Here is a 26,917-nt window from a genome sequence, read left to right on the forward strand (position 1 = left end):
TTTGAGATTTTGAAACAATATAGTGTTATATATTGCGAGCCGCTGATGGTAGGGTTATATTTCTAACACAGATGACAAGAATTCGAGCATTATAGACGACATAACAGGTCTATTGAAAAGTCCCCGGCCTACCATAGTAAAATAAATTTTTTTGGCAAAATTGGTTTTTTTTTAATTCAACATAATTGCCTTCAAAGGCGATAAACTGATTATAGCGACCCTCCAACTTTTTGATACCATTTTTGTAGTACGATTTGTCCTCTGTTTCAAAATAGGCCTCAGTTTCGGCGATCACCTCTTCATTCGACGGACATTTCTTTCCAGCGAGCTTTCTTTTGAGATCTGAGAACAGGAAATAGTCGCTGGGCGTCAGATCTGGAGAATACGGTGGATGAGGAAGCAATTTGAAGCCCAATTCATGGATTTTTGGCACGGTACATTGTCTTGGTGAAGCAGCACTTTTTTCTTCAAATGCGGCCGTTTTTTGGCGATTTGGCTCTTCAAACGGTCCAACGGTAACGCTATGTAATAATCTATTGATGGTCCTTCCTTTTTGAAGGTAGCCAATGAAACTTATCATATCCATCCCAAAATACAGTCTCCATAACCTTGCCAGCCGACTGTTACATTTTCCCACCCTTTGGAGCGGGTTTATCGCGTGCAGTTCACTCGGATGACTGTCGATTGGACTTCGGAGTAAAATGATGGAGCAATGTTTCATCCGATGTTACACATCGATGCAAAAACTTGGGTTTATTACGCTTGATCATCTTCAAACACTGGTCCGAATCATCAACTTGTCGTTGTTCTTAGACAAAAGTGAGCTCGCACGGCACCCACTTTACACAGAGCTTTCTCATACCCAAATATTTGTGAATGAATAGATATATACGTTCAATTGATATCTTTAAAGTGTCTGCTATTTCATTCAATTTCAATTTACGGTCATTCAAAATCATTTTATTGATTTTTTTAATATTTTGGTCGGTGACAACCTCTTTTGGGCGTCCACTGCGTTCACCTTCTTCGGTGCTCATTTCACCACGTCTAAACCTAGCATACCAATCCTTGACGCCTGATTTTCCTTGGCAGTGTCCGGAAACTCGGCATCAAGCCAAGTTTATGCTCATCAAGCGAAATTCTTTTTATCCATTTTTTTCACAATAACAAAAGTTGTTTCACGCAAAATGCTATAAGTTCTCAAACTAATGATCCGATAGTGTATAATGATCCTAACTAAAAAACATATGGATTTAATTCTAGTAGCGCCATCTATGTGTCAGGCCGGGGACCTTTAAATTGTCCTGTTAAGTGAATAACCGAAGAAAGGATCAAATTATTGATCGCAGATAGGTAACTAACGATTTTAATTTTAAAAGATCTAGACAGAACTTGAATTAGTACACTTTGTTGAAGCTGTGGGAGCTTTTGAGTTTTTAATATGACAAGAATGGAAGAAGAGCAATATTACAACTGACGTACTGATGTACTATAATTCGATGACAGTGTCTACTGAAACTCTTAAAAGAATAATATTCTTACCTATTTTTATTGCGAAGAATATTTTAGACATTTTAGACGGGAATGACATTGTTGAATGCAGGAACATATGGATAAATACGATGCATTTATTATTCCATTTTAAATATTGATTAAAACTGTATACTATAGAATCCATTAAACTTGTGAAATGCTACTAATGATTTCAGATATTTGATCCACTATTTATAACATCTTCATGGCATACATTTACCACATAAACATCCAGTAAAATAATCGAAAGAAAACTAAACTTAACACGACGCACTAGACCAATGTGTTTTGAGTATTGTCAGCTTTAATTTATATTCATTCTCATTAAAAAAAATAGTTGGGAACCAATTTAGTCGAAATTTGAGGCGATAACTAAACGGTTTCTGTATATGTGTTGTAGCAATCCGAGTTAAGAAGCGTGACGCCATAATATATGCTTTATTTAATTTCCGAAAAATATCACATCTAAATTCGGAAATTACTCAGCTCGGTCATATACGAATTGCTTTATTTTTGGTTATGGGTTTTAAATTGGTACAGTTTATTGATGATTCTTTATTATTTCCACTCATTGTGTACGCAGCTTATTATATAGTGACGATTTTTATTAAAATAATTGACACTAGCCAGATATTGTTGGTAGTAAATACGTATAATGCAGGTTGATCCAGTAATAATAGGTCTATTGAATAGTCCCCGGCCTGGCACATAGATGGCGCTACTAGAATTAAATCCATACGTTTTTTAGTTAGCCCCAACACTCAAAAGATGCGTGTATAAATTTAACAGCTGTCGGATAATTAGTTTCTGAATTATAGTATTTTGAGTAAAGCAACTTTTGTTATTATGAAAAAAATGGATTAAAAGGAATTTCGCGTATTAATATTGCTTTTTGAAGGGAAAAAATACGGTTGAAGCAAAAATTTGGTTTGATGCCGAGTTTCCGGACTCTGTGAAATGAGCATCCAAGACGGTGAATGCAGTGGACGCCCAAAAGAGTTTGTTACAGACGAAATCATTAAAAAAATCCACAAAATGATTTTGAATGAACATAAATAGAAATTGAATGAGATAGCAGACCCTCTAAAGATATCAACTGAATCTGTACATCACATCATTTACGAATATTTGGATATGAGAAATCTCTGTGCAAAGTGGGTGCCGCGCGAGCTCACTTTTGGCCGAAAACAACGACGAATTGATGATTCGGAGCAGTGTTTGAAGTGCACATGATGAACTCGCTCCAAAACGTGGGAAAACGCAACAGTCGGCTGTCAAGGTTATAGGGTCTGTATTTTGGGATGAGCATGGAATAGCTTTCATTTAATACCTTGAAAAAGAAGGACCATCGACTGCGATTATTACGTAGCATTATTGGACTGTTTGAAGGACGAAATCGGCGAAAAACGGCGGCATTTGAAGAAAAAGAAAGTGCTGCTTTACCAAGATAGTGCACCGTGTCACAGGTCAGTAAAAACGATGAAAAAAATCCATGAATTGGGTTTCGAATTGCTTCTTGATCCACCGTATTCTCGAGATCTGACCTCAGCGACTATATCCTGTTCTCAGATGTCAAATAAATGCTCTCTGGGAAGAAAATTTTATCAAATGATGAGGTAATCGTCGAAACTGAGGTACAAAAATGTTATCGAAAAGGTGGAGGGTCGCTATAATCAATGTATTACCCTTTAAGGGAATAATGTTGAATAAAAAAAAACTAATTTTGCCAAAAAAATATGTTTTACTATGGCAGGCCGGAGACTTTTCAATTGACCCGTTATGTATATAACATAGTTTTATGTCACTGTAGAGAGAAATTGTATTAATTTTTTTTAAATGACTTAGTGTATAATAATTATCATATGAAATATTGATTGCTCATTGGGTAGATTTTTAAAGCACTAAGGGTAGTAAAAAAGTTACATCCATTATGGAATTAGTCTAGCTTCTTAACAGAATAAGTCAAACTCAAGAACAAGTAAAAAAGTAATTAGAAATCGAGTTCTTCAAAGAACACCAGGGTTTTATCATGTGTTGCGACATTTACGTAACACACCGAAATCTAGATATCAATGAACACCCATATTTCAGCGGTCTAATGCATAATTTATTCTTTTGTTTTTTTTTTATGTGCGAGTGTTGCGTGTAGTTTGGAAATGAGTTAAAAATAATTTTCAAGGCAAGAACTAAATTGTTTTAATATGTTTTATAGCCATTTTCGTCACAGACCATAACAATTATCGCGCTTTTCGTTTGCTGAAATACTAGATCCCGCGTCGCTTCTCTATTATATGTATATAAACACTTCATAGTACTATATTAAACCGATTTGAATCCTGTCATTTGTTAATACGGTCTACAGTTAGGCAACTGTCGTTGAGTGCAGCTATTTAAACGTGAGTAGGTTGCGATTTTTGTCTAGATTTTTATCAGAAATGGTACTGTTAACAGAAATTGTCGATTATATTTCGGAAACCGCTAACCTCCAACGCTAAACACAAACTTGCGGTTTTATTGGTTATATTTATTGATAATTAATTCAATTGTTTCAATTACTCCTCGTTTGAAGCTTTGTTCAGTTAAGGTTATGATCCTCATGCTCTATCAACTATATTATTAATTATTGTAGTAGATCGGTCACTTGACAGGTTTGGAGACAAGTAAGATTGAGAAATATGCGAAATATGTTGTTTTTTTAATGAAACATCTTTTGTTATTGTGAAAAAAATGGATAAAAATGAATTTCTCGTGTTGATAAAATATTGCTTTTGTGAAGGGAAAAAATACAGTTGAAGCAAAAACTTGGCTTGATGCCGAGTTTCGGGACACTGCCCTAGGAAAATCAAGTATCAAGTATTGGTGTGCTAAGTTTAGACGTGGTGAAATAAGCACCGAAGACGGGGAACCCAGTGGATGCCCAAAAGAGGTTGTTAGCGACGAAAACATTAAATAAATCCACAAAATAATTTTTAATGGCCGTAAATAGAAATTGATGAAATAGCAGACACTTTAAAGATATCTACTGAACGTATACATCATATCATTCATGAATATTTGGGTATGAGAAAGCTCCGTGTAAAGTGGGTGCCTCGCGAATTCACTTTTGACCAAAAACAATGACGAGTTGATGATTCGGAGCAGTATTTGAAGATGATCAAGCGTAATAAACCCGAGTTTTTGGACAGAGACATCCGAGTGGACTGCACACGATGAAATCGCTCCAAAGCGTGGGAAAACGCAACAGTATGCTTGCAAAGGTTATGGCGTCTGTATTTTGGGATGCGCATAGAATAATTTTCACTGACTCCTTTGAAAATGGAAGTACCATCAACAGCGACTATTACATAGCGTTACTAGACCGTTTGAAGGACAAAATCGCCGAAAAACCGCCGCATTTGAAGAAAAAGAAAGTGCTGCTTCACCAAGACAATGCACCGTGTCACAAGTCAGTGAAAACTATGGCAAAAATCCATGAACTGGGGTTCAAATTGCTTCCTCATCCATCGTATTCTCCAGATCTGGCCCCCAGGGTCGATTTCCTGTTCCCAAATCTCAAAAGAATGCTCGCTGTGAAGATATTTTTGTCGAATGAAGAGGTGAACTGAGTCCTATTTTGAAGCAAAGAACAAATCGTACCACAAAAATGGTATCGAAAAGTTGGAGGGTCGCTATAATCAGTGTATCGCTCTTGAAGGGAATTATGTTGAATAAAAAAACTAATTTTGGCAAAAAAATGTATTTTAATATGGTAGGCCGGGGCCTTTACAATTGACCTGTTACTTCATTTACTTACAATAAATACAACTATAGTCAATTCGAAGTAGCAGTGAACTCGAGTCATTTCAATTTAACACGTCAAGACGTCGTAATGTTCCCTCTTTCAACTCTGTCTTTTAGTTTATTTTATAAGATATATTATTACATTTGCATCTAATAGTATTTTGATACAGAATACTGTAACATTTGGAGACAGGTAATAACTCCTGCTGGTTTGTATATACAATTGGATCGATTGTGTCTTGGGTATCTGTAGAGAAGCCCGTATTATGTATTTATGCTCAAGCATGTATGTTGTCTGTAACAAAATAACTATTTTTCTGAATTACATATGAGAACCCTATTTTTATTAAATAATGCTCTTTCACCGAATGCAAATATAAATTAAAAATCTATATAAGACTGCATGAAAGACTCTTAATTTTTCGTAAAATTTTACATTAGATATTCTTAGTACAATAAAATTTTTAAAAGACAGCATTTTAAAAGCTATATTTGAACTATAGATCAATCCTTATTACAACCTTTAAATCCTGTTAAATTATATTTGAATCATTTTGACTGCAATTGAAATAATATTACTTGATGTGACGCTGTTAAAAATTCTATTAGTATAAATAATAATCAGTAAAAATAATTTTGAATCCTAACAAAAATAAATTGGTTTTTACGCCAAATATAAATGCACTAAACCCTTTCATAAAATGACATTGAGAGGAAACGTTATTTACTTATTTCATCCTTATGAAAATTATCACTTACTTGTTGATATGTATGGTAAATAAGAACGGCATAATATTTCAACAAGTGAACAGTGGTTTTGGATAATTAGACGTGATGGTTTCGTTGTCTCAATACAAGAACAGTATTAATTATTAGTCGAGATGGTATAGGTTGATTTAGATCGATAGTCACCGAAAGCCATAAAATTATTAAACGTGATATTGGAAGGTATTTTCTGAATATTCACTCGGAAACTTACTGAGCTCCATCTTGTTATTAATAAAAGATAAAATAGTATCATTATTATTTCATTTTCCATAACAATATAATCTGAATTTTATAATTAATAGCTCCAAATCTGTCCACGTTAATTTTCCATTGCGGTGAAATAATAAAAACTTAATTATATCACTCAATGAATGCCCGATTCCTCGAGCAGTTAAATACCTTGGAATCCATCTTGACGGTAGATTAAATTAAAAATATTTAGACAAAAAGCAAAACACATTAGAACCAAAATAAAACAACTATACTGGTTAGTCGGGAGATACTCTCAACTTGATCTAAAATCAAAGAGGTTGATCTATAATACAATTATAAAGCCAATTTGCACCTATGGGGTTGGACAAAAAATTCAAATTAAATAGTCATACAACGCTGTCAAAACAAGATTCTTCGATTGATTACCAATGCCTATCGCTATGTAAACAACGAAGAACTGCACGATGACCTGGAAATCAAATGGATTTGCGAAGTTATCCAAGATTTCGTCTTGAAACACGAAAGAAGATTACTAAATCATAATAACGTGGAAGCAATACAACTGCTGGACAGCGCGTAGGATGTCAGGAGATTGAAGCGAACAAAACCATACGAACTTATATAAAGTGTTTACATTTAGTGTAAACTATAGCTATAAGTTATTATAATTTTATAATTGAGAAATACATATTGATGTATTTTTTCTCACTTGTATTGCTTGTTAATTAATCCAAGTACATAGGAAAATTAGTAATAAATTAATTGTAAATTAAGATTGTACTAAGCGTATTTAATAAAGATGTTATAAAAAAACTATAGTGATGGAAAATATAAATTGGATAATGGATGGTACATCATTTGTGTTTCTGCAAATCTTCTAATTACATTATATTTTCTAGTATATATATTTTCTAAAAATAATTGCAGCTGAAATCAGTTAAATCATATGAAGGGGTATTAAGCCTTTGAGGCGTTTTCAGTGTAATAGTACCATATGTTCTGCCTACGTATCAATTCTTAGAAGTAGAAACACGTACGTAATATAACAAGATAATTGTCCATCATTTATCTCGCAAATGTATACTTTTTCGTTTCATTTATAGTGTAAATACTTCCGTGGCATGACATTAACTTGAAATCTCTGTACAGGTCAAAGCATTTTAACTAATATTCATTTTTGCCTAATAATTTTGAATCTACTTTATTTATTTTATTAGCTTATTAGAAGTACTACAATGAAAGCAACTTTTTTATGTCAAAATAATGTCTGATAATGAGCTGTCTTTAACAGAGTCATTGGAAAACTATATTATACATGCCAATGTTAACTCATGACATTTTATCTTCAACAAACACATTTTTATTGAACCACAAGCAACACTTTTGTGAATTAGAAAAATATAGTGGATAAAATTTGTTTTACATTACAAAATTGGCATTGAAACAACTTGATAGTCATATTTATCAACGAATTAAATTCATTGATCCATGATAATGATTATAATAAATGTTTAGAACATCTGAGTCGTGTAATTTAGCTTAAACGCCGTATCTCAATTGTTTCAATCACTATACAATACATCACTGGAATAACCAATTAAAAAAACTGTCTAAATAAAATTGCTTAAGTATCTAATACTTATATTATTTAAATTGTATGTAAATAGTAATTGTGTTTCTTAAATTCAGTGACACTCATTCGATTGTATTTATTTATTTATTCTTATTTTCCCTACCCTATTTTGTTTTCTCTTTTAATTGCGACATTTATATAATTAAATGGGGTAGGAGCAGAAAAAATACAGGTTGTTTTTAGAAATGAATTACGAACATATCACTACATAGTATAAAACAAAGTCACCTTTTCTGTCCCTATATCCCTATGTGCGCTTAAATCTTTAAAACTACGCAGCGGATTTTGATGCGGTTTCTTTCAATAGATAGAGTGATTCAAGAGGAAGGTTTATATGTATAATACATGCATAATATACTAAGGCAACATTGCTAATTTTAGAGGTTTCTAACGCGATGTCGTAAATTAACCTATTTTTTTAGGCTTATTTAGCAATTAGTAAAAACGCTGCCTAACCCTACGAGTTAGATCAAATTAATGTACTACAGTATTGTACACCATAAAAAGGTCTACAAAAAAGTCCGCGATGGTATATGTTTATCTTTTAGGGATAACCCACATTAACCATTTTTATTGTTTACTTTTTACGTGAGAAAATGGCTTATTTACGAAGCTATTTTAAGCAATACGGCATTAATCCTTATCGAATTAAGTACCTTAAATACAGTGTGCAATTAATATAGATCAATATGGTTCCTTACAGCATGTAAATTAAACAAATATTTTCGGAGATATTACAAATTTAAAATTTGCGTTTAAAAATGTGTAATGTACTAAAAATTATATGAATTTAGATATTCCAAAGATAGCAGGAAATCTTCATAGTAAGTATAGGGGAAGAGGAATTGTTTTACTCCAAATTTAATGCGTGCAGGCCAAGGGCAATAATGAATGAACCAAAAATACTGGATCGAATTTAATCATGTTTTCATTGAGTGACATAGGCATATATATTTTATGCCCGTGCAAAGTCGGAACGGGCCGCTATGTTTTTATATACAACGTTCATATTTTTTCTGTAGTGTATTTAATTTAGTATCAGCATTGCACCCGTGCGAAGCCGGGGCGGGTCGCTAGTAATGTATAAAAGCACAAAATTCTCGTTTTTATTTAAATTTATTTTAATAATTAATTTAATATATTTTCATTTAGTTTTGTTTTGTTAGTGATTTTTTTCAACTGCCCTCTGTCAACAGCTAGCTAGGTAATTCAATTTGTATTTGACAGCCTCTTGAAACTTCACGAGACTTGAAAAATGTTTTTCGTATGCTGAATAGACGTTATATTTTCCCAAAATAATCATCACTGATACCAAAACTTGATAAATATTATGAGACTGTCCACAAAGATCCAACAGATATACAGCTATTTGAGAGATGTAGAACATCCGTTCATACATTGTTGGATAATTAGAAAATCCTAACAAGTTTAATATATAAATAATAAGAACTATTTCAAATTATTCCTCGGTAAATATGAATGAAATATTTAATTGCATTTTATGTAATTTCCTTTTTTTGAAATAAGCCTGAGAAAAGATACATAGTACATCAGATTACTGAATGTTATGGCCACAGAGTATTACATCTTCCTCCTTATCACTGCATTTTTAATCCAATTGAGTTGATACGGGTATTGCAAAGAACTATTACAGTAGATATTCAGGTCGAGGAATATATTCATTGTTGAAAAAAGCACCTTCTCTTTGTGTGAGCTCGATCAGACACATTGAAGAAGAAATTGACAATGGCAGAATCTTGAACAAGTTTTTGATGGATTGGAAATAAACAGCTTAGTTATTCACTTGATTAGTATTTATGAAAGTAACAGTGATTGAATAATGTTGGTTTATGATTCAATGCTGACGATTACCTAGACAGGGTGATGAAAGAGGAAACCACTAAAGGTCGGTATACAGTTGATATAAAAGTGTAAAAGCTTTATAAGCATGTGTGTTATTGTTCAGAATATACATGAACCTTTGGTTAACATGTATGGGGAGAGAAATTACACTAATTGTTTTGTAGATGTGGCAAATGCATTAAGGAGAATGCAATGATTAAATGTAGTTTTATCAAGAAAGATGTATACAGATATAGGATAACAGAACAAACTAAAGGGAAATATAGTAATATCATAATGACTTTACAAGAACACATTGCCTCGAAAGAAACAAGAACTAAGCATAAAACATAAATATGCTCTCTAACGAAAGTAAAATACATTACTCAGATCTACGATCAGATATGTAGATTAGGCCTTCGGGGGATACCACTACATAAAAAATCGCGGCTAGAACCCTACCTATACTAGTGTGGAAAAAAGTTTAATGTATATATAATAAAACATCTAACCTAGAAATTATTGTGGATATATAATTAATTGTAGTTTTAAGTTCTTCGATAACATATACATTAGATGTATTATAATGTTAAAATAAATTGAATTTAATTGAATATTTGTTCAATTATTTTATTTATATTAACGTTTTGTTATATGTCAGAGCTAAAATGTACTAAAACTCAGAGTAGCTGCGGCAACATTGCGACGTTTCCCGTGTCATCGCTATTTTGAATTGACTATATGTAAAATTTTATGCTACGTAAAATGATGCTACTAATTTTTATTTGAATCTTCCGAGTGTCTTCAATGGAAAGTGTTTATAAATAAAATTTTTATTTTTAATAAATAACGAAATCTACGACAAATAGTTATAAAGTATGAAGGTCTAGCTGTTTAAAGTTATAAATGGTTTTTCCTGAGATAATCTACAGAATAAATACATTTTCAACAAACCACTAATTACTTTCGGCAGTATTTTTCTCTGTACATAAATACATTTACATATTCTCTTTTACATAAACTGCAGTTGGTTAAAAATAAAATGACCCGAGTATTACGTGTAAATTTAAATGATCGATGATTCACTGCCCTTGATGGTATAATCGTTGTCAGACAAACGTCTTCACCTTTCTTTGAGCTCTAACAGTACCATATTGACATTTCGATGATTAATATCTTAAATATAGCTGACAGTACTGGACAGAATAGCGTAGTCTAGACGTAAAATTTGCATTAACCAGTTTCTCATGATGTGAAAGTGTTATGTGGCGTGATTGATGCGAAAAAATATGTTACAATGTCAAGTAGATAGGCGCCAGCTGGTTTGTCGTATTTGGCGATGTATATCGAATATCTACTAGATTCGCAAGATTAATAGGCTTATTCGGCTTAGACTGGGAAAGGTGTAACGTCTAAAATCGTTTTATTTCGCAATAACGGACTCTTTAAGCATGTAAATCTGATTTGTAGAGCCAGAGAGATTATATCTTATCGTTAATATATTTGGATGATCTCCAACTTTTTGATTGCGGTAATTGTTTATGCTTAGATCTGTTAACAAATCTGTTAATACATCATCTATTCTAATAAACGGGCTGAAACGTTCCTAGTGTAATTAATACATTTTTATCAGTAATTCTCCAAGTGTGGTCATGTGAGCATTGTCCTAGAGCATTAACAAATTTGTTTTTCCTTGGCAGAGCCCTTTTATAAGTTATGTAGTTTATTTATTTATTTATACATTTATAAATGATCATCTTAAATTTTTAAATATTATAAGAGAACTGCTATTTATATTTTTGGAAGAATAGTAAAAATACTACAATTCCAAATGGAAGATAAAATGTGTGCTGATATTGAATCGCTAATATTCAAGGTTATATTGTAGACACATGTCCCATCTTGTGATATGCTTCTTTAAATTGTTGTATTCTTTTGTAAAATTGTATTGTACTGAAAAACTTAACAGGTCAATTGAAAAGTTCCCGGTCTACTATAGTAAAACAAATTTTTTTGGTAAAATTAGTTTTCTTTATCCATCATAATTCCCTTCAAGGGTGATGCACTGATTATAGCGACCTGCCAACTTTTCAATACCAATTTTGTAGTACGATTTGTCCCTTGCTTCAAAATAGACCTCAGTTTGGGCGAGGACCTATTCATTCGACGAAAATTTCTTCCCAGCAAACATTTTTTTGAGATCTGAGAATAGGAAATAGTCGCTGGGGGCCAGATCTGGAGAATACGGTGAATGAGGGAGCAATTCGAAGCCCGATTCATGGATTTTTGCCATCGTTTTCACTGACTTCTGACACGGTGCATTGTCTTGGTGAAACAGTACTTTCTTTTTCCTCAAATGCGACATTTGTTGATGATACTGCGATATTTACTATTGGAGACAATAGAGAAAAAGCAACCAGAAATTAGAAGCATATCATAAGGAACGATAAAAAAGGAAAGTTTCTAAATAATTAAAATGATTTTGTGTGACTGTCCATGAGACTTGGGACCATTATGATTCAGAATGAAAACTTTAGGCTAAGTAGTGTTATATATACTCAGAAATTTAGTCAAGAAAGTGTTAGCAACCAGATTCGCTAGATACAGGAAATATTGTTGCTAAACTACATCCAAAGTGGTAAAACAATATATTCAGATTATTGTGAGCTTCAGACTAGTTGGATACAAAAAACTTCCGCGAATATATTGTATATATTTTCTCATTTCTTATTTATCAGATATCCAATGTCGTCTACGCAGATAGCATTAACATTTTTTCACAATGTACACAGAACTAGTAGACAAAAATAAGTATTAAACAGTATATCACGGAAGCAACATGTTACATCTGTTAACAACAAGCTATACCGAGCATTTACTGAATATATCAAAGCCAGAACGATATTAAAACTTAAAAAAATCAGCACTGTAACAAAGTTATTTGAATTATTATCGTATTTATCCACGTCAGTCTGATTTTTTTAAAAGAAACGCTTTGATGCCAAGTGTTAAGATTAATTTAATCTTGTTTATTCCCAGGCGTCTATTATATTTGACCCAGACAAATGGGTGGCACATAACGACAATTCATTATTTTTATTATATAACGGCTTTCCTTTTTCAACGAAAGAACAATGATACCAAAAACGGTAAAATAGTCTTTGGTGTATTGAGAATACTTAGATGCAATGTAAAGATAGATTTTCTATTCATACAGCTGTATAGGCTAGATGCTTAATGGTGATTATTCAGTCAAGAAGATGTAACTATGTAGTTAGTGATTATATCTTCTTTTTTTAATTTAAAAAGTATATGGCACACATTACAACCAGCCACCTTCACTATCTAGTAGTTTTCTCGTAATATTAGAGCAATAATAGTGTTTTATGGATGTACTTCTATAATGATGGCACCTAGTACTTTATTTTGAAATATCTGAAGGATGGCTATGTTGGATTTGCTATTAGATCAAACCCATGAGATTTTTTTGTCACTAATGTCATTTATTATTGTTCGTTTTACATTTCTAACTTTCTTGTAAATTCTTCATATGGTAAAACTATTTGATATGAAGTGTTAAAAGAGTCAGTTAAATAGTTTAGAAAAAACATCCTCTTTGCCATTCATGGCCTAGGTTGTTGGGACCATTTGACATTACTTGTTATTTTATAGAGAGAATATTCCGTTTCTGTGAGATTTTCTAAATATTCTTCTATTGCTTGTTATTGTTTAATATTAACTAGCTCTTTCAGTTCGTTTGTTGCCTCGTTGAATTTCTTCTTGTTCTCTTCTGTTTGTATTTTTTAGATACCATAGAGTTATAATAATCTTCCTGATAACTTTGTTCCGACAAGTTTGGCTTGATGAGATTAATATTGGTATCTTTTATGATACCTCACAGTTGTACTACTTAGGTCCACAATGACTTCACAATTTTTCGTTCAATTCTTTCAATGTAATTTGCACAATTTTTTGAGCCTCATATAAAATTCTGCACCAACTGTCACTGGCAGGTAATCCATCTTTTAGTATGTGAAATCTGTTCAGTAATGTGATTTAGGGCTCTTGGTAATCTATTTACATTTATCTCAATATTACTCGTAACTAGTAAGACTAGCATTTAGAAATATCATTCAAATCCAATGATTTTCGTTGATACATTACCATCTGGTGAATTTTATGCTAGTTGGCTCCATTTCATACACATAAATTAGGCTTGTAAAATAGTTGTTTATCCAAAATTGTACTTTGTTGCTAAATACAATTTTTCTGACAAAAATCCTTATGCTTATTTTCTTTATTTCAATGATAACGTTCTATTATCGTCGAGACAACATAACTAATTATTGGATATCATAATTTTTGAAATACTACTGCACCAAAAGAAAATATTTCAATAAAAATAAGAGTATAAATGTATTTTTTTTTCAATTTTAATCTTGTTTTGTTCTTAGCAACGTTGAGTTTAATAACAGCAATAAAAGAAAGTTATATTTTAATGCCAGTTCTCGTTGATGTTCCTGCAGTACTGCAAATCAGTGTCATGCCGGTATTAGTCCGTTAAAAACCGCCATGACTAATTGATTTTATCTGCATCATTTCATTAATTAAGACTTTTAACACTACGTTGACTCTCGGATCTACTTGAATGGATAATATTGAATGGCCTCTTAGTCTGCGACATAAAGAGATGGTTTGTTTCAAAATTGATGTGATTAACGTATATTGTGGATGAGATTAGAGTTTTTTGATGTAGTTATGTATATCGACTGAGAAATTATGGGTTTAGTTAATTATGCATCTTTTTGTTGATAATATAAAGAGATATGCAATCAGTCTTGTTTTTTATTATTATTATTTTTAGGACCCATATTTTTTGCTGTGCTTTCCTTATTCGTTTGTTAATTGGTTATATTAATCTTGGTGTCTTTTATCTAAATTTGGAACTAATCTTTGTTTCTATATGGTTTTTAAACATTGTTAAGCAAATGAAATTAAATTTTCGAAATATAGAACACCTTCTGGAAGTTGCTTTTTTTGGATAATTACATGTCTAATCAAGTACAAACCATTTTAATTTTTAAATATGTTTCCAACAATGGGAATTCTTAAAAAATCAATATTTCGAATCGAAGATGTTGACTTTAATTGTTTACACAAGTAAATCCTTTTTGTTGTTTCTTGAAAATCTTTTAAAACTTCCTGAAATTTGTACAAAAAATATAGGTCAATGCCAAACTCTGTTGTTTCTTGTTAAAATTGGCAACAAAAAAGATTTAAATCAGTAAAAAACATTCCAGTTTTCCTAACTTTATTTTGTGATTTTTAATATATCTGTTAATATAGCCCTTTAAAGAGTAACGTTTTAAACAAACTTTTAAAACTAAACATCATATCCATTATGCCATAGAAATTTTACGAAAGAATCTTAATATTCTAAAGGAATTCGACTGCTTCGAAATATTGAAAAGCAATAAATTTATTTTAAGCAACTTATACGTTATGTACTAGTGAAATTCTTACATAATATGTTATGGCAGCGAGTTCCTGATTGACATAACAGTAAACATAGCATAAAAACAGCTCAAGAGTAAAAGTTTCATTGTATTTTATTTAAAAAGTATCCTATATAAAAATAAACAAAGCAGAATTATTAATCGTTGTAATTTGTTGAGATAGGTTTCATTCTTTTGACTACTTTTATTTTCGAACAACAAAACAGAATACAACAAAATTTTATTTTACGGCGCCTACAGATTTTTTCACAAGAGTACATGTTAATCATAACTATACAATAAACTCATATTATCATATATATATATATATATATATATATATATATATATATATATATATCATGTCAAAATGTCCCAATGTTTCCGCATCAATTCTGAGTTTTTGCTTCAAGCTTTCATCATTCATTGCTTTCAAAAAATTTGCATACGTCTGACAACCGGACGATTTTGACAGGCTCATTCGTTTACGCGTTCGAACTAATCAGACAGCATTGTGTCTCTTTTTAACTAGAATAAAATGATAAGGAAAATATTGTCTGATTCTGAAACGAATTTACAAATTGCCTCAGGCAATACATAATATCTTGATGACGTATGTACAAAAAACTTTGAGTGGACTATATATTTGTTTATTCTCAATGATTTAAATATTAATTTACCAAATATTATTTTTTAATACAATTTTGAAAAAAATTGCTTCATTTGTTATAATTATGTCAATAAGTAATGATTTATTATATGTTTCCGCTAATTTATCTTCATTTATGTATTTGCAGTTTTTCCTGAGAATATATTTAGTAGGTTTGTTCCTGATTTTATCACTAAACTCTCTATAACTGATATTTAAACCATAAAATGTATATTGGCACAGAAAAGGAAGTCGTTAAAAATATCTGTCGCCAAAAAATTCCTGCTGAGACCAACACGCGGAATTTGTATTCTATTTTCGGTTATTTTATGGTAATCCGCTTGGGTTGTTGCTTAGTTTTGGTTAAAGCTTAACGGAACAACCATTTTTACCGTTGTGTACAAGAATTAGTTGCTTGGACCTGCTCATTTTCTCTTACAATTTTTTAGTATTCAATATTCTGATATCTGAGTGAACAACAACTTTTTTTCGCAAGTAGAGTTTAGGTTTTTAAATTTTATATTCTACTATATACACACAATTTAGCTTAATACCTTCCTAAATCTATTTATCTATTTACAGTATTATTTTAACTACTACCAACTGAACATTTTGAAGTCAGTGAAACAGTTATGTTAATTTAGATTTATTTTGTTGGTAATTCAAATTTTATGTATGTATTATAATTATATTATTATTTTTGTATTATTTGGACTTGGCACTGACATCAAAGTGATAAGTTAGTAGTAGTTAAAATAATTTTGTAAATGAATAAATAGGTTTAGGTAGGTATTAAGCTAAATTGTGTGTATATAGTAGAATATAAAATACGTATAGTAGACAGGTTAAATAAGGTTTTTATTTATTTCTATTGAGTTATTAGAACGATTATTATGTACATATTCTATTTTAAAATGTTTTTTTTTCGTTAAAAATCTAAATTTGAATATTTTTTAATTTTTAGTGAGATCCTTATTTATTTTTAGAAGTCGGTTCGATTTTGTTGATAAAATATTTTAATGTTATGTTTTTAGTGTTAAGATATTCACGCAATAGCTTGCGCTGTTATTTTATTTAATATTACAATGGGTAGGCCAAGTAAAGGTGCACCCCGTATGAGGAAAAATAGGAATAAAGAAGCAATGATTGAAAACAAGGAGCGCTTCAGGCCCCGGGGTCCGCTACATAGGTGATTTGACAAATGTTCTAACTAAACTGGAACAATAAAAAATTGTTCTACGTGCCGGGAATCGAACCCGCGACCTCCGTTTGGAAGCTAAATGCGTTAACCGTTACATAATAGAAGCATTGGTACAATATTAACAATATTTCTTACGACGAGGTCTTATGTGCTACAGTTAGTGCTTAAAAAACGAACTGCAATTCAGCTTGCACTGAAGGACTTCCGATTTTCCGTCACATCAGCCCAGCAATAACGTTGTACACAAATATCTGATTATTTTGGATTAAAATATGTGAAAACTTACTGTACATGCCTTTGAAATTTAAGAGTTTTCCTCGATTTCCCCCCTTTCCTCATTGACAGATATTGATAGACTTGTATTGATAAAAATTGGCGCAACATTAAAACAAAGAAATAGTTATCAGAAGGCGCTATGTCTGGCGAGTATTCTGGGTGCGACAAAAGCAGTTTATTCATCAATTTCTGAAATCAACTATCTGAAACTTTTTGGTCTCTCAGACCATTATTTTTTAACAGTTAGGTTCGTATGTTCATCAATAGAATTTTCTGATTAAAATGCAAGCATATAATATAAACTCCTTAACCTTTATACTACACTTCACATAGTTGTACATTAACACAATGGTAGTTTCAAATTTGTTTAAAACCATGTTATTTACTTTTGTATTTGGTTTGGTTTGGGTTTGTTTTGAGCTCTGAATGGGTACGTGTTACGGTGTAACTGATAATTTCATCATCTCCTAATGATTGATTGATGTTGATTTTCTTTTAAGTGCTGGCTAAAGGTATCGTAACAAGTGATCAGATGGAGAAACTTCTGGAGAATATTGCGGATTGGGTAGAATGTTTTAGATAGTAGAGAAAATCGCAGTTTGTGCTAGGTCACGCCCTTCTGATTCTACTAGAATATATATTTAAAGGCAATGATACGTGAGTAGTTTGTTGGATTTGACTTATTGCTTCCTGAGCTTAGAAATGTTTCAACTGATCCTCTTTATAATTTTTTTTATTTCATAAAATATTTATTTATTACATTGTTACTAGTCGCTGCCTACTAACCTACAATTTGTCTTTTGTGTAATAACTTAAATCTAGGTATCTATCCAGGAGGACCCATCAGTTTATCTATTCTGATTCTTTTGAGTCTGTGTCCTATTCTGGTATTATCCAAGAGTTGTATTACCTCGACGGAATATGTCCTAATATCCCCTTGAAATTCTTTTGATTTCCTGAGTGACAGACGGTATCTGAAGGTCTCGGTGTAAGTAATCAGTCCTGTAATATCTGGGTGCATCTTCAATACTTCTCAGAACTATATTTTTATCCTGTACGGTCATTCAAACCTTACGGAAAAATTTTCGCTAAAGGATTGACAGTGGTATTTCATAAATACTCATTAGTTATTTACATTTTGCTTAATAAACCGTAAGTAAATAGTTTCCGTATGCATCTAGTCTGCATATAAAACGGACACGCATACTTGAATGCGTGAGTGCCTAGCTAAATTAGGAGAGCTCGGAACTCGTATTAATATTAGATCGTGATTAATCAACATAATTACAACACCAAGAAAAATTAAACTTCACAGTTTAAATAACAAAATATACACCATATATATGTATACTTGATTGATTATTATTACATTTTCTTGATTATTAGAATTTGTTTATAGAAAATGACATATATCTGAGGTGGGCGTGATTCTTTAGGTAAAATATCAGCTGTTCAATGCCGAAGATAGAATATTATGTAGACTTTCTGAAAAGTTATTTTCATCCGTGTCTTACCACAAGTTGTTGAGCTCCCCATTTTCATTGATGACGCATATGTAGTATGCTATATTGTCACCATTTAAAATGACCAGATGATACTAAATGTTACTTTAACAAAACAACATTGTGTTGATATTTCTTTAACCAATAACAATGACAACTACAGGGCTAGTAATTTGAAACTTATTACTATAAAAAGAATATGACTAAGCAAGTTAATAATTACTGAGACCACTTCATGGGTCAATTGTTTAAATGCATTAATAACTGTCAGCAATAGTGTCGCAGATTTTTCTTTCGCTTAAAAATACTATATCGTGACAGCTTGTGTGGTAATCGATAGCCGTAACTTATTTATATTGACTGTGGATCGTTATATAGTCAGTTCTGAACTATTTTTAGTACTCAACATTGCAAAACTGTGAGATATCGTTACAATTAAGTAGACTCCATATTCTAAACTAGATCTATTTGATGCAGTACCGGTCATATATAAAGATATATGTTTATACGATGTTACATTTAAAATAAGAAATATATCAAATATTCCTTCTTGCTATCATATATAATAATCAATTGAATTAAAATGTGTTGTTTTGACAGACAAGATATAATCACTATAAGATAGGACTTTTTTTGATACTATAGTACTGTTGGTATAGTACATTAAAATCGTAATTTCTGTTAGGTATATTAGAAGGCGTTTGTTGGTTACTGTCATCATCCAAAGATTCATCATCCATCATTCAAATAAGGAAAATATTTGAAATATGACATTACAATATATATATATACATATATATATATATATATATATATATATATATATATATATATATATATGCTGTATCTGATATGTATATGCTATATTCTACATCTCATGTAATTATTAATAACGACTGATTCAGAATTATTCAGTTTTGTGCAATAGTAAATAGAATATTAATAGGAATCATTCTATTTTTGATGACCTAGAAAATGTATTCCAACACAACTTATTAAACATTAATAAATAACAGCCATTCATTGATTTAACATTTTTCAAGGGATTTCCTTCGCATTAAATACTTTTTTGTTACGCGTTAGTTGTATGTGACTTACCGAGCAAGCACCAGGTGGTACTTAACATATTGTGTGACCTTATAAGACTTATCTGGGTTATACAAAATCCCTCCTGTATATTTTGCAATTTTTCAGTAGAGACATGCGTTCAAAAAGATTTATGTCTTTAAAATGGTATACGGCTGCAGACTTACAATATTTTAAGAGCCAATAATGTTTTCGTATTTATGCGATAATAAATCAGAACAAAACTAAACCAACTGTTGGTGTATTTGCTAATGGTTTGGTTTTATTTGCTAATACATTATAAGTTTGTTTGGAGTGATTGTACTAAATTTTAAATGTAGTCATACCATATAACTATATTTATTTATTTTTAGCGAGTTTTAATAAATAATTGAGAAATTGACAACGTACTTTGGTACAGGAGTTATATTGTGAATCAAATAAAGATATAAGGCAAAAATTAAAGCTAAACAGAGGCTAACTGGAATAGCATGGTTACCAATTTCGAAGTTGCTGTTCGAAAGGACAATGTTCAGAAGTTGGTTGGAACTGGTTCTTCATGGTTAATGGAGGAAATATGAGTCAATAATGGACGAATTGTAAATATTATATTTGTTTATTCAATGTAAAATTATTTAAACAACATTAAAACCATTTCATATTCGTAGTTTTTTTTCGTAAATACTTTCTCTTTATATATATTTTTTTGCGGTTAGTTCTCTAAACGTTAATTAGTTATAACATATCAACTATCGGTTTTTAAAACCAAAGTTGATTGATTCGGGTTAAAACCAATGATCATTTGGTTACTTTACAAGTAATTAGTCATATAATTTTAAGATTACGTGATCTTGGACATCGTACGGTTTATGTCGTTGCTTTAAATGTTATAAATATCAAAGAAACTTTTTATACTTAATATTTAATCTATTTAATCAATTATGGTATTATTTGGACTGGACTAGCTTAATGGTTAACATGAATCACGTTATTAAGTTTACCAACTGGCGAATGATCAACTTCCCAGATACCACCTTTCGAGAGATACCATCCCAAGACATCCGGTCTTACCTCACTTGATTGCTGGTGTGATTAGGATGGTAGTTTACTTGGATGATTGTCTATGGATACAATCACAATGACAAGAATTATAAATTGTTTTGTCCTAAATGAACTAGAAGGTGAAAACAACATGGGGTAAAAATGGTACTACCATCGACACAATTTCCGCTGAGTTGCAATAACGGAACGATTATTTTAATTAAATATTATCACTATTTCCGTTTCTTGTGACGTATACTTATGACTAAAATGGCGCGCAATCAAAATAGTAGCGGGAATTTTGCCCCGTCCAATACCTTCAGATTATTAGCAAATTTGGCTCTAGTTTCAAGTTTCGAAGGTGACGAGACCAAATGTTTGGACTTCACTATTATTACTAAATATTTCTAATAAATAAATGTTCTGACAGGAAAACTCTTTAATATTCAACAAGAAAGCCTAATAGCCAAGAAAACAAATTTTCTTGGCTATTAAGAAATACAAGAAAATAATGATGGTCGCGACACTTTTTAGTTAAGATTTATTTTATCAGCAGGTAAGTTCTGTAGAATGATGCATTCAGCTAAACGTTCTATGGTTTGAGAATATTTTGAAAGAGAATATTCAACTAGTGCTATAAAGTATTTGGTATTACAAACAATGCTGAGACGATACAAGAAATTATCACAAAAGTTCTATCGACTGTTTCGACTGTTTTCAGTCGATAGTTCCCAACGTTAGTTATAAAGAACAAAGAGGTGTAAGTAATACAATTGTAAAAAAATCACAAACCTTCAAAACTATTGCATAATACGTAAATATCAAAACAACTATTGGGAAAGTTTTTCCCCCTATCAAACATAAACGATACGGAATCTGTCAATGCCCTGTTAATATATTCAGGTGACTGTTATTTCTCATTTGAGAATCCGCATCTTAATTAATTCGCTTAAAATCATGAGCTTTATAGTCCTTGGCTTGATTTCGTCGTTTTAACAACAGTGACAATCGGAACGAAGAATTTCTTGAAATCATCGTATATTTTTAACTTCGCCCGATTGTTACTTCGCCGTTGGCAGTTGTAAAAATATCCTTGAGTGGTGTAACTATTACGCTTTCAATCAATGACCATTGACGGAAAACAGATTCGTTATAATTCACGCTGGAATTAATTGATATTCGTGTCAAAGTTGTTAAAGAACGTGCTACATGTTAATTGATAAACTACTTGACCGTTTTGTCGTTGAATATTAATATTATAGATTAAAGTATCAAAATAATTTTAATTTACCCAATAAAAACATTGTTTATTATTCCGTTCAAATTGTCCCTATTTAACCAAAATTACAGACATCGTAAAGAATTTTACGCTGAATCGAATGATGATATAAATATTTTATACTGCCCTTTGTTTCGAAGTTAAAAAAACGAAGAACGTATTTTCAAAAAATGTGGAAATTTCTATTTCTGTCGCATATCTTAAGAAATAGATATTTTACTGCAATTTAACAAGGATTTTCATTTTTTTCGGCGCAAAATGCACATATTTTGAGGTTTTTATCTTAATCTGAGAGATAAAAAAATTTGACACTTTTTCCATGTATATAGTCGTGAAAATTTGCGATTTTCAGCCATTTTCAATATTTTTGCTGTCATTTCCGTTCAAATTATCCTTATTTAACCAAAATGACAGACATCGTAAAGAATTTTACGCTGAATCGAATGATGATATAAACATTTTATACTGCCCTTTGTTTCGAGGTTAAAAAAACGAAGAACGTATTTTCAAAAAAAGTGGAAATTTCTATTTCTGGCGCATATCTTAAGAAATAGATATTTTACTGCAATTTAACAAGGATTTTCATTTTTTTCAGCACAAAATGCACTTATTTTGAAGTTTTTATCTTAATCTGGGAGATAAAAAAATTGGACACTTTTTCCATGTATATAGTCGTGAAAATTTGCGATTTTCAGCCATTTTCAATATTTTTGCTGTCATTTCCGTTCAAGTTATCGCTATTTAACCAAAATTACAGACATCGTAACGAATTTTACGCTGAATCGAATGATGATATAAACATTTTATACTGCCCTTTGTTTCGAGGTTAAAAAAACGAAGAACGTATTTTCAAAAAATGTGGAAATGTCTATTTCTACCACATATCTTAAGAAATAGATATTTTTCTGCAATTTAACAAGGATTTTCATTTTTTTCAGCGCAAAATGCTCATATTTTGAAGTTTTTATCTTAATCTGAGAGATAAAAAAATTTGACACTTTTTCCATGTATATAGTCGTGAAAATTTGCGATTTTCAGCCATTTTCAATATTTTTGCTGTCATTTCCGTTCAAATTATCCTTATTTAACCAAAATGACAGACATCGTAAAGAATTTTACGCTGAATCGAATGATGATATAAAAATTTTATACTGCCCTTTGTTTCGAAGTTAAAAAAACGAAGAACGTATTTTCAAAAAATGTGGAAATTTCTATTTCTGGCGCATATCTTAAGAAATAGATATTTTACTGCAATTTAACAAGGATTTTCATTTTTTTCAGCGCAAAATGCACATATTTTGAAGTTTTTATCTTAATCTGAGAGATAAAAAAATTTGACACTTTTTCCATGTATATAGTCGTGAAAATTTGCGATTTTCAGCCATTTTCAATATTTTTGCTGTCATTTCCGTTCAAATTATCCCTATTTAACCAAAATTACAGACATCGTAAAGAATTTTACGCTGAATCGAATGATGATATAAAAATTTTATACTGCCCTTTGTTTCGAAGTTAAAAAAACGAAGAACGTATTTTCAAAAAATGTGGAAATTTCTATTTCTGGCGCATATCTTAAGAAATAGATATTTTACTGCAATTTAACAAGGATTTTCATTTTTTTCAGCGCAAAATGCACATATTTTGAAGTTTTTATCTTAATCTGAGAGATAAAAAAATTTGACACTTTTTCCATGTATATAGTCGTGAAAATTTGCGATTTTCAGCCATTTTCAATATTTTTGCTGTCATTTCCGTTCAAATTATCCCTATTTAACCAAAATTACAGACATCGTAAAGAATTTTACGCTGAATCGAATGATGATATAAATATTTTATACTGCCCTTTGTTTCGAAGTTAAAAAAACGAAGAACGTATTTTCAAAAAATGTGGAAATTTCTATTTCTGTCGCATATCTTAAGAAATAGATATTTTACTGCAATTTAACAAGGATTTTCATTTTTTTCGGCGCAAAATGCACATATTTTGAGGTTTTTATCTTAATCTGAGAGATAAAAAAATTTGACACTTTTTCCATGTATATAGTCGTGAAAATTTGCGATTTTCAGCCATTTTCAATATTTTTGCTGTCATTTCCGTTCAAATTATCCTTATTTAACCAAAATGACAGACATCGTAAAGAATTTTACGCTGAATCGAATGATGATATAAACATTTTATACTGCCCTTTGTTTCGAGGTTAAAAAAACGAAGAACGTATTTTCAAAAAAAGTGGAAATTTCTATTTCTGGCGCATATCTTAAGAAATAGATATTTTACTGCAATTTAACAAGGATTTTCATTTTTTTCAGCACAAAATGCACTTATTTTGAAGTTTTTATCTTAATCTGGGAGATAAAAAAATTGGACACTTTTTCCATGTATATAGTCGTGAAAATTTGCGATTTTCAGCCATTTTCAATATTTTTGCTGTCATTTCCGTTCAAGTTATCGCTATTTAACCAAAATTACAGACATCGTAACGAATTTTACGCTGAATCGAATGATGATATAAACATTTTATACTGCCCTTTGTTTCGAGGTTAAAAAAACGAAGAACGTATTTTCAAAAAATGTGGAAATTTCTATTTCTGTCGCATATCTTAAGAAATAGATATTTTACTGCAATTTAACAAGGATTTTCATTTTTTTCAGCGCAAAATGCACATATTTTGAGGTTTTTATCTTAATCTGAGAGATAAAAAAATTTGACACTTTTTCCATGTATATAGTCGTGAAAATTTGCGATTTTCAGCCATTTTCAATATTTTTGCTGTCATTTCCGTTCAAATTATCCTTATTTAACCAAAATGACAGACATCGTAAAGAATTTTACGCTGAATCGAATGATGATATAAACATTTTATACTGCCCTTTGTTTCGAGGTTAAAAAAACGAAGAACGTATTTTCAAAAAAAGTGGAAATTTCTATTTCTGGCGCATATCTTAAGAAATAGATATTTTACTGCAATTTAACAAGGATTTTCATTTTTTTCAGCACAAAATGCACATATTTTGAAGTTTTTATCTTAATCTGAGAGATAAAAAAATTGGACACTTTTTCCATGTATATAGTCGTGAAAATTTGCGATTTTCAGCCATTTTCAATATTTTTGCTGTCATTTCCGTTCAAGTTATCGCTATTTAACCAAAATTACAGACATCGTAAAGAATTTTACGCTGAATCGAATGATGATATAAACATTTTATACTGCCCTTTGTTTCGAGGTTAAAAAAACGAAGAACGTATTTTCAAAAAAAGTGGAAATTTCTATTTCTGGCGCATATCTTAAGAAATAGATATTTTACTGCAATTTAACAAGGATTTTCATTTTTTTCAGCACAAAATGCACATATTTTGAAGTTTTTATCTTAATCTGAGAGATAAAAAAATTTGACACTTTTTCCATGTATATAGTCGTGAAAATTTGCGATTTTCAGCCATTTTCAATATTTTTGCTGTCATTTCCGTTCAAATTATCCTTATTTAACCAAAATGACAGACATCGTAAAGAATTTTACGCTGAATCGAATGATGATATAAACATTTTATACTGCCCTTTGTTTCGAGGTTAAAAAAACGAAGAACGTATTTTCAAAAAAAGTGGAAATTTCTATTTCTGGCGCATATCTTAAGAAATAGATATTTTACTGCAATTTAACAAGGATTTTCATTTTTTTCAGCACAAAATGCACATATTTTGAAGTTTTTATCTTAATCTGAGAGATAAAAAAATTGGACACTTTTTCCATGTATATAGTCGTGAAAATTTGCGATTTTCAGCCATTTTCAATATTTTTGCTGTCATTTCCGTTCAAATTATCCTTATTTAACCAAAATGACAGACATCGTAAAGAATTTTACGCTGAATCGAATGATGATATAAACATTTTATACTGCCCTTTGTTTCGAGGTTAAAAAAACGAAGAACGTATTTTCAAAAAAAGTGGAAATTTCTATTTCTGGCGCATATCTTAAGAAATAGATATTTTACTGCAATTTAACAAGGATTTTCTTTTTTTTCAGCGCAAAATGCACATATTTTGAAGTTTTTATCTTAATCTGAGAGATAAAAAAATTTGACACTTTTTCCATGTATATAGTCGTGAAAATTTGCGATTTTCAGCCATTTTCAATATTTTTGCTGTCATTTCTGTTCAAGTTATCGCTATTTAACCAAAATTACATACATCGTAAAGAATTTTACGCTGAATCGAATGATGATATAAACATTTTATACTGCCCTTTGTTTCGAGGTTAAAAAAACGAAGAACATATTTTCAAAAAATGTGGAAATTTCTATTTCTGGCGCATATCTTAAGAAATAGATATTTTACTGCAATTTAACAAGGATTTTCATTTTTTTCAGCACAAAATGCACATATTTTGAAGTTTTTATCTTAATCTGAGAGATAAAAAAAATTGACACTTTTTCCATGTATATAGTCGTGAAAATTTTCGATTTTCAGCCATTTTCAATATTTTTGCTGTCATTTCCGTTCAAGTTATCGCTATTTAACCAAAATTACATACATCGTAAAGAATTTTACGCTGAATCGAATGATGATATAAACATTTTATACTGCCCTTTGTTTCGAGGTTAAAAAAACGAAGAACGTATTTTCAAAAAATGTGGAAATT

General features: G+C 30.8%; 1 protein-coding gene across 3 annotated transcripts in view; it reads left to right on the forward strand.

Annotated features, from left to right (window-relative positions):
* Positions 1 to 26,917, forward strand: part of LOC143201948 (uncharacterized) — a 65,395-nt gene that overhangs the window by 5,059 nt on the left and 33,419 nt on the right. The window contains exon 1 of one of the 3 annotated variants that reach the window (XM_076413174.1): positions 3,813 to 3,929. The exons of the other annotated variants lie outside the window; for them this stretch is intronic. The gene's annotated coding sequence lies outside the window, so the exon portion shown is untranslated. Of the gene's footprint in view, positions 1 to 3,812; positions 3,930 to 26,917 lie in introns of those variants that run through there. 3 annotated transcript variants of the gene reach the window in all.

This window comes from Rhynchophorus ferrugineus, unplaced genomic scaffold, assembly GCF_030347505.1.
Source record: "Rhynchophorus ferrugineus isolate W39M unplaced genomic scaffold, kcgeb_rfMv2 rfM9, whole genome shotgun sequence".
NCBI classification, from domain to species: Eukaryota; Metazoa; Arthropoda; class Insecta; order Coleoptera; family Curculionidae; genus Rhynchophorus; species Rhynchophorus ferrugineus.